General features: G+C 45.3%; 1 protein-coding gene across 1 annotated transcript in view; it reads left to right on the plus strand.

Moving 5' to 3' along the window:
* Nucleotides 1-8,317, plus strand: part of aldh1l1 (aldehyde dehydrogenase 1 family, member L1) — a 209,789-nt gene that overhangs the window by 68,952 nt on the left and 132,520 nt on the right. The window lies entirely within an intron of this gene.

Raw genomic sequence — 8,317 nt, forward strand, 5'->3', positions numbered from 1 at the left:
TCAACTGACACCTGCGTTTGTCTCACCTCGTCATAACATTTCTCCATCTGTACTAACCGTTTTTTAAACATTCCTGCTGTCTCTTGACTTCTAGTGACCCTCTTGACATCACTAGAACCACACCCCTGATGGTTGTTTCAACCAATCAGGAAGTACCACGTAACAGGAAGTGTATACCCCTTTAAAAGGAACACTTCGTAGAACTATTCAGTTCAGTCCTGAAGTTCAGTCCTGGAGTTCAGTCCTGGAACTCAGTCGGAGTCTTAAGTCTTAATCTCTTCTAAGTCTTGCTGGAACTTTCGGTCAGAGATGAGACTCACTTAAGCAGCGTATGGATGGGACCATGTGCCAAGGGGTCCCTCCATTTAGCGGAGTCACAGATCGCATCGCTGTACAATCAACCCGAGCAGTAAATGCTCCACTTCTAAGGAAGCTTATTCGGTGGAACTGAGTACTTCGGCATTTATTCTAAAGATTCCCAGCTACTTTAACCAGAGACGCTGTAAAGGGAGCGTACTAATGGACTTCTGTTTCGGAGTGGAGGTATCCCCCATCTAAGGTAACAAAGTCGCTGCACGTCCTGAAAGCTGAGCGGGATGTCGGAGGAAGGGTGCAATGTCCTGGTTCCACACATAGCTTTCATCCCTCTTTAAATCTTTAAACTTCTATTTCTCCTCTTTAACTTTTCTATTCACCAGTAATCAAGCTCGATGCCTTCAGAGGTGAATCGGCCTCGATCAGTAATGTTCTGTTGTCTTGTTAGTAAAGCTTGCCAAGTTTATTAATTAGAAACAGATCAGCAAATCAATGTGTACGTGTTTTGATGTTAAATTTTGATTCTGTTAAATAAATGACCGTATTTATTCTGATGTGTCAAAGATAAAATGGCGTCTCATGTCACTGATTAAACAATCCACTCACGGTTATCTCGGTCACATGGCAGAAATTTAACTCGAAAAAGAAAATAATCCGTTGTAATTAAACAATTAATATTCTTTGTGCTTGAACTAGCTAGAAGAATAATTAATTAGTAGTATGTCCCCAGCAAAGCTGTCCTGACATACTACATAATTGGTGGCCCATATGTGTTTTAAATAACATAATTGGTGGCTCGTAACGTTTCTGAAGAGATAAATTATATGTGTGACCTGAGACCTGTGTTATTGTGAAATAACGCGTCATGTTGGCATAAAAAAGTCAGAGTTTTTACCTTGGTACAGACATATTTTATGGCTGTGGTGTTCAGAAAGATGCAGAATTGCGTTGATGTTCATTTTGGAACTGGAACTTGTCATTTTGTTTGTGTAATTAAGCTGTAAGCAGAGAGAATAACGCATTAATTTTGTTTGAAACTCTTGCATGACCGGGGGTTCTGCGAGTTCGACCCGGTTCTGTTTACTGGACTCAACGAGTCGTGTTTTAAATGGTGAAACGTTGTCTGTGAAGCTGAGCGCCAACTCAGAGCTGCTTCTATGCTGATTTGTTACATTCTCACAGTTAATTGTGCATTTTCGAAGCTTTAATGGGCGATAATTTGACCGGACTGTTGAAGCTAACTGCTAGCTTAAGGCGGGTACACACGAGCTGTGATTGGTCGAGGACCACTGTTTGGGACGTTCTGATTCGCTGAGAAGCTGGTGACGTAACGCCGTGTACGTCCACTCACTCTGGCGTCAGTGCGAAAAGCCCACTCCCGATGTTCACTTGTCTGTAAAGTCACGTGACCCCAGAAATGAAGCTAGTTTTTAACGGAGTTTTCCTTTGTGTTTAAAAAAGCTGAATAAAGCCCTGACATTCGTTCCTAAAGTCATGAGTCTAGAGCGTGCTTGTGAAGCAACGCCACGTAAAGCTTTAAATCCGTCCATAAATGCTGATTTGAACCGTGTTCGACCGTTGCTAATCATAGCTAACGGCTAATGACCGGATGTCAACAGGACGGTTCACAGGAAGTCGTCAGTGACTCCTACTGGTAAAAGTAAGCTTACACCGCCACCTACTGTTGAAAAAAGAGTATAACAGTTTTTCAGAACTGAGAGCTGCAAACTCGTTTAATTTTATTTCTAAAAAGACGCATGTGGGTAGATAAACTTGTTAATTAAGCTTGGTTTATGAGTTACTGTTTAAATAGCAAATTCTGGTAAATTAAACTGCTTAAGGAGCGTTTACAACTACAAAGTTGCTGTCAGTCTTCTTAGAAAATATTGTAGGTTTATTTAATTTTAAGTGCATTGGAGTAAATGAACACTGAAATAGCCTGGCTCTTATATCTGTTAGAATTAAGCTCATATTAAGTAACACTGCCACAGGAAGCATTTACTTACAATATACATGGGGTAAGGCCTAAACACAGGTGCCCATTTATTGAGTAGTTGGCTTATAACAGTACTGTTGATGAAACCCAGGGCTAAAATAGTGTGTGAAACTCACTGCTCACATAAATACAAACATTTACCTGTTGGAAAACTCTAGGATTGCTACGGTTTAACCAGATAGGTTTTGCTGAACAGTAAATACACCATGGCAGATTAAACAAAAGCTGAGGATGCTAATGTTGCTCCATGTGATGGAAAGGACTGGCTGGAGACAGCCCTAAAGCTGCTCACAGATTCCTTATATCCATAAGGTGACCAGGTGGACCGCATGAACTCAACAGAGTTATAGGACGAGCTAAAAGAAGTTGCAGGCTGTGTAACTTCTGCAGCCATAAAAAGTCAGGCTATGAAGAGCTAGCTAAAATAGCACTCTTGCTAAAAGCTAAATTTTACCTTGAGGCCTACAGGACAGAAGCCCTTGAAATAAAGTTGATGTGCGAGACAGAGGACCACGTGGCAACACGTGAGGAGTATCTAAAACTCATGGCACAGTTTCAATTTGATAAGGAGACCTGGGAGAATGAATTGAAACGTGAAAAAGAGATCTCACAAGGTCAGCTGTTGTTACAAGCAGACTCATATGAGAGAAAGCTGCGTGAAGCACTGTGTTCAGACTATGATGCTCTGCACCAACGGTTGCAGCTAACATCAAAACCTCTACAAGAGTGCATATTGGAAGAAGCGGCGTTAGTCCAACAAGGCGTGCGTTTACAAAGTGAGTGTCATACATCACATGAACGTTTACCAGCCTGTGAGGCACAACTTGCCGCAGCCACAAATACAATCTCTGACGAGGGGCAAGGATGTCTGGAACTCAAAGACGAACTGGGTCAGAGTCCAGGTCAACCATCACCACCTCAGAAGGATTTTGTTGTACCTCCTACACATAATCCCCTTATGCCACCTCCATGTGAGTCTGGTGAGTCACCTCCACGTGATAATTTTATTCCAACAACACCAATCCCTCTGCCTCCGCTCTCAATAGCGGTATTGCATAAAATAGCGAAATATGTCCAACGCTTTGAGCCAGGGCCGTTGGGTTCGACCGACACTAAGGCCTATCTGCATGACCTTGACTTCTAATTAAGAAGCTATCCCAATGCTACTGTTGAGGATAAAATAGGTTTGATCCGGCTCACTTCAGCCAGGATGGTGTTGTCCTTTATAGAGCGTGAACTTGATGCCACAAGAAAGGATTACCGCCTGTTATGTGCTGCTCTTATGAAAGAGTATACCCCTTGCGCGGGACCTGGTGGATATCCAGCCGCCGACAAGGTCATGCAAGGTAAGAATGAGCACCCAAGGGCATATTATTCCAGAATTTTGCAGGCTTATTTTGGTTACAGGAACAAAACCGGCATGGAGGAGGAGGAAGCGTTTAAGTTCGTTTTCAGCAAAAATCTCCACTCTGACATAAGGATGTCAGTGCAGATGATGGCTAATTTCAAAGAGAAAACCATCAGTGAGATAAAAAATTGTGCTGTGAATGTCTTTGAGGCCCGTTCACATGCCAAAACACCCATTGAGGTGTTCCCAGGTGAGAGGATTCCTGTCCAGTCATTAGAATTGGAAGGGACGAGAGCTTCAGCTCCCCCTCCCAAGAAAGGCGAGAGGAAATGAGATTTCCCAGCAGCCAAACCACAACAGATGAGTGCCCCCTGGTCCAGGCAAGATCCTAAATGGTTTCCTAAGAAACCAGAGGATGAATGAATGTACCAGAAGGGGGGCGCACGCCCTAAGGGTAAAAAGTATGGCACCAAAGGTGACCAATACAACCAGGGATCCCACTGGGAACCCCAGAGGAGGGGACCTGCTCCCCCTCCACGTCGGCCTGGACAGCCTGAGACGAAAAAGAAACAGCAGCGGGTCCAGAAAGAGAGCCCCGCAGCTCTGAGCTCGGACGAGACAGAGAGTGTGCGTCGGTTCTTGGAAATGTTGAAAGGTGTTGCCACGGACAAACAATCTGATGTGTTGTGTCGTAAATCATTGCTAATGAGTCAGAGCACACAAACAACACTGTTACTGCTGTCACAGACAGTCACCATGTCGTTGTTGTTGTAAACTCTGACAACCCCTCACCAGAAAAAGGGGGGTACATTCACATGTCATCGACGGTGACCCGTCACAAACTGTAACCTCAGAAACAGCAACAGCTGTGCTAACGGTTCGGATAAATCAGGGTGACACAAACAACAATGTTGCCGCTGTCATGGACAGCCACCAGGACCTTGTTGTTACAAACAATGAGAGCCCCTCAACACGCAGAGAGTGGGTGATCTCATACATCAATGACGGAGGCTCGTCAAAAACCGAACTCTCAGGAGCAGCAGCAACTGCACCAACGGTTCGGACAAACCGAGATTACACAGGCAAAGGTAAACGTAAGAAGAAACGTTGGCCAAAACATACAAGGTTCCTGTGTAAACTTATCAGAAAGGGGGTCGCTAAAAAAACTTACCTGTCGATCACACTTGAAGGGGTCCTCACACATGAAGCCCTACTGGACGGTAGAGCCGACATAACTATTATGTCAGCCAGACTGTTCGAGGAGCTCAGGACTGCTGCTAACGGTGTTTACAGGGAAATACCTCTCATAGAACGTGCTATAGAACTGCAGGGCCTCGCAGAGACGAGGACAACCCTAACAGCTATAGCTATGGTTCACATGCAGGTTGGCGAGATGACACTATACCACCTGGTACATGTGTCTACGGTTGACTCATTCCCATTTTTGATCGGACAGGATTTTATAAATCGCTTTGAGGCGATTATAGATTATGGTGAACAAACAATGTGGGCCAGAGTGAGCAAACCCCTGCCAATACTCATGCCTCCTGAGACAGTCACAGACTGCCCAACAGCAGGCACAGCAGAAGGCACAGAGGACTTCTCAGCAGAGAACACAGTCCTGATAAGTAAGCCTTTAAAAGCATGTGAAACTGAAGAGACCCAACCGGTGGACCCAACTCTGACTGAACAAGAAAGCCTCCTCTGCGAGCTGAAACAGTCAGAGCCCACCTGATACTACCTACTATTGGTAGTTAAAGGTGTAGAGATCCAAGGATCCCACACCGAAGATGCTGTACTGTCTCTGTGGACAGATAAATCAGCTATTAACCAAGCATTCTACGAAACGTTGGTTAAAAAACATTTGGGTCCAGTTCTGATTGAGAAAGCTTTCCGCTTTCCATTGCATCCCAACAGTTCACAAGGGATGACTGCGAAAGTAGTCATTAACCTGAAACTGATCTCGATCCAACGGAAACTGGTCCACCCATTCCTCGTGGTCCCAGACTTACCACATGCAACCTACATAGGCTCTGACATCTTGGTAAGATTAGGTGTCCGGGTGGACACTAGCCACAATGTACTGTAGTCACTAAAACCAGCCACAAAGGATCCTCCTGTGCTAGATACAGCAAACCTTACGGCTGGACAGGCCATTCCAGAGGTCTGCCAGGAAGGTACACAAGATGTACCAGCCAACCAACCACCAGCTGCGGAAAAACCCTCAGTAAGTGATGACCCGAATCACCACTACTTTGATAGCAATATCTGCAAAGATATGACAACACTGTATGTGGATGGATGCTCATTCCACCACGAAAAAACCTGCAAATCAGGTGTTGGAGGGATCCTCTTCCAAGACCAACAAGAGGTCACTTTTAGCTATAAATTAGGTTCTCAGACTTCTCAGTACGCTGAGATAGCAGGAATCCTAATAGCTCTCCAGATGGCAGTAGAACGCTCCATCCAAACGCTAGTCATCTGCATGGACCCTAATTACGCTCGACTTAGTTTCTTGTGTCATCTCGCTCTGTGGAAACAGAACGGCTTTCTCACAAGCAACAAGAAAGTGGTCAAACACAAAGAGCTTTTCATGGCATGTGATCACTTGGTGACATCACGTGACCTACAAGTCTACGGGAAAAAGGTTCCAGGACATTCAAGAGTCCTAGGCGATGACAAGCGGTATAATGACCTCGCAGAGTTCCTAGCCAAGGATGGAGCCGTGGACGACCCTCCATGGTCGGCCCTCCTTGGTCCTTTGACCCCTCCTAGCTGCTCGCAACTCTGGCAGTACAACCTACAGCCGAGGTAATGGCAGTCGCACTTGCACAGACTGCAGCCAAGCCGGCTGACAACACAGTCTCTGTACAACCCATGCTGACTGACCCAGACATCATCCAACTTCAGAAGTTGGATCTTGTGATAAACTCGATGATGCTGTACTTGACTGACCCAGACAAAGACACTCCATCCGAAGCCGACCTGGATTCCAATCCAGACCTTAAAGTCCTCTTTCAGTTGCGCAAACAGCTAAAACTACTCAAGGGCATCCTAACTTTTGCTCATGGACTGACGTCCTCACCCATGTTCGTGGTCCCCCATGACCACAGGGGGGTGATGTTAGTTCATGTGCATGACCTCCCATCTGCAGGACACAAGGGAGATAACGCCACGCTGAAATTATTAAAACAAGTTGCTTATTGGCCTGGAATGCAAAAGGATGTCAAGGACTACATAAAAGGGTGCCTGGTCTGTGGCCAGTTTCAGCCATCCAGACCACTCCACAGAGCACCACTGTAAAGTAGAGGCATTGCATTCCCATGGTCCGACCTCCAGATCAACTGGGTTGGACCACTTACTAAGAGCACTAGAGGAAATAAATATTTTCTCACAGTAACTTGCACATTTACCAAATGGGTAGAATGCCTACCAGCTCCTAACGACACAGCACAAACAACTGCTATGTTACTAATTAATCATGTATTTTCAAGGTTTGGACTTCCCCTCAGGGTGAACTCAGACCAAGGTACACACTTCACAGCTGAAGTGATGAAAGAACTGTGGAAGATGCTAGGCATCAAAGTCAACTTTCATGTTGGCTACCACCCACAGGCCTCAGGCCAAGTGGAGAGAGCAAACAGAACTGTGGTAAGTATATTGAAGAAATACGTAGCCGCAAACCACAAGGACTGGGACGTGAAACTCCCTCTAGTCCTCATGGCCATAAGGGCCACTCCACACACATCGACTGGCATCTCTCCCTTCGAGATGATGAAGGGTTAACAAATGACTCTCCCTCTACACCTGTTGTACCAACCAGGCGATGCCGCCATGGCAACAGCCTACACCACACAACAATACATGAATGACTTGGAAGAACACCTTAAAAACACCTTTGCGTTTGCCCAGAGTAACCTGGAAAAATCCGCTGAAGGACGAAAGGCGTACTATGACCAAAAGGCCTCTCACGAGGAACTCCAAGTGGGAGATAGGGTCTGGTACTACACGCTCGCCCCCACAATTGGGAAAAGAGAGGCCGGGACCAGAACTCTCATCCGCAAACTGATGCCCAGGTGGACTGGCCCCCACCTGATAACAGACAAACTGTCTCCAGTTGTCTACCAGATCAAAATCAGCAAAGGCCAAAAAGAGCCAATTGTTAAATGGGTCCATCGAAACCAGGTCAAACTACACAAGGCGTTCAATAACTCCACAGTAGACAAAGATCTCACAAACTCAGACCTCGTGGGAAAAAAGGTTGTCCAAGCAGAAACTAAATAAGTCCAAGCTTGATTAAGTGTTAAGATAACAACTCAGATGCGATAACGTGATCGAATCTGGCAGTCAGAGTGAGTGACGCACTGAAACATTGTTTTTCTGGTTGCTTGATCACTACTGTTGTCTATGTTGAAACATTGTTTATTTGGTTTTTGGTATTGTTTCTGAACACCCCCAACAAGAATGAATTTTGTGTGTACTTTAGTTAGAGACTATGAGGACTTTAACTATACAAACATGCAGTTCATTTGTTAAATTTCAACCTTTGAAGAGTCAATGTAGATTAATGCTACCTTAAGTACAACCTATATTGGTCTCACGACGCTCAAGCTGAACCTACTCGAACAATCCTATTCGGGGGGGGGGGGGGGGGGGGG

This window comes from Nematolebias whitei, chromosome 7 (genome assembly GCF_014905685.2).
Source record: "Nematolebias whitei isolate Nwh7 chromosome 7, NemWhi1, whole genome shotgun sequence".
NCBI lineage: Eukaryota > Metazoa > Chordata > Actinopteri > Cyprinodontiformes > Rivulidae > Nematolebias > Nematolebias whitei.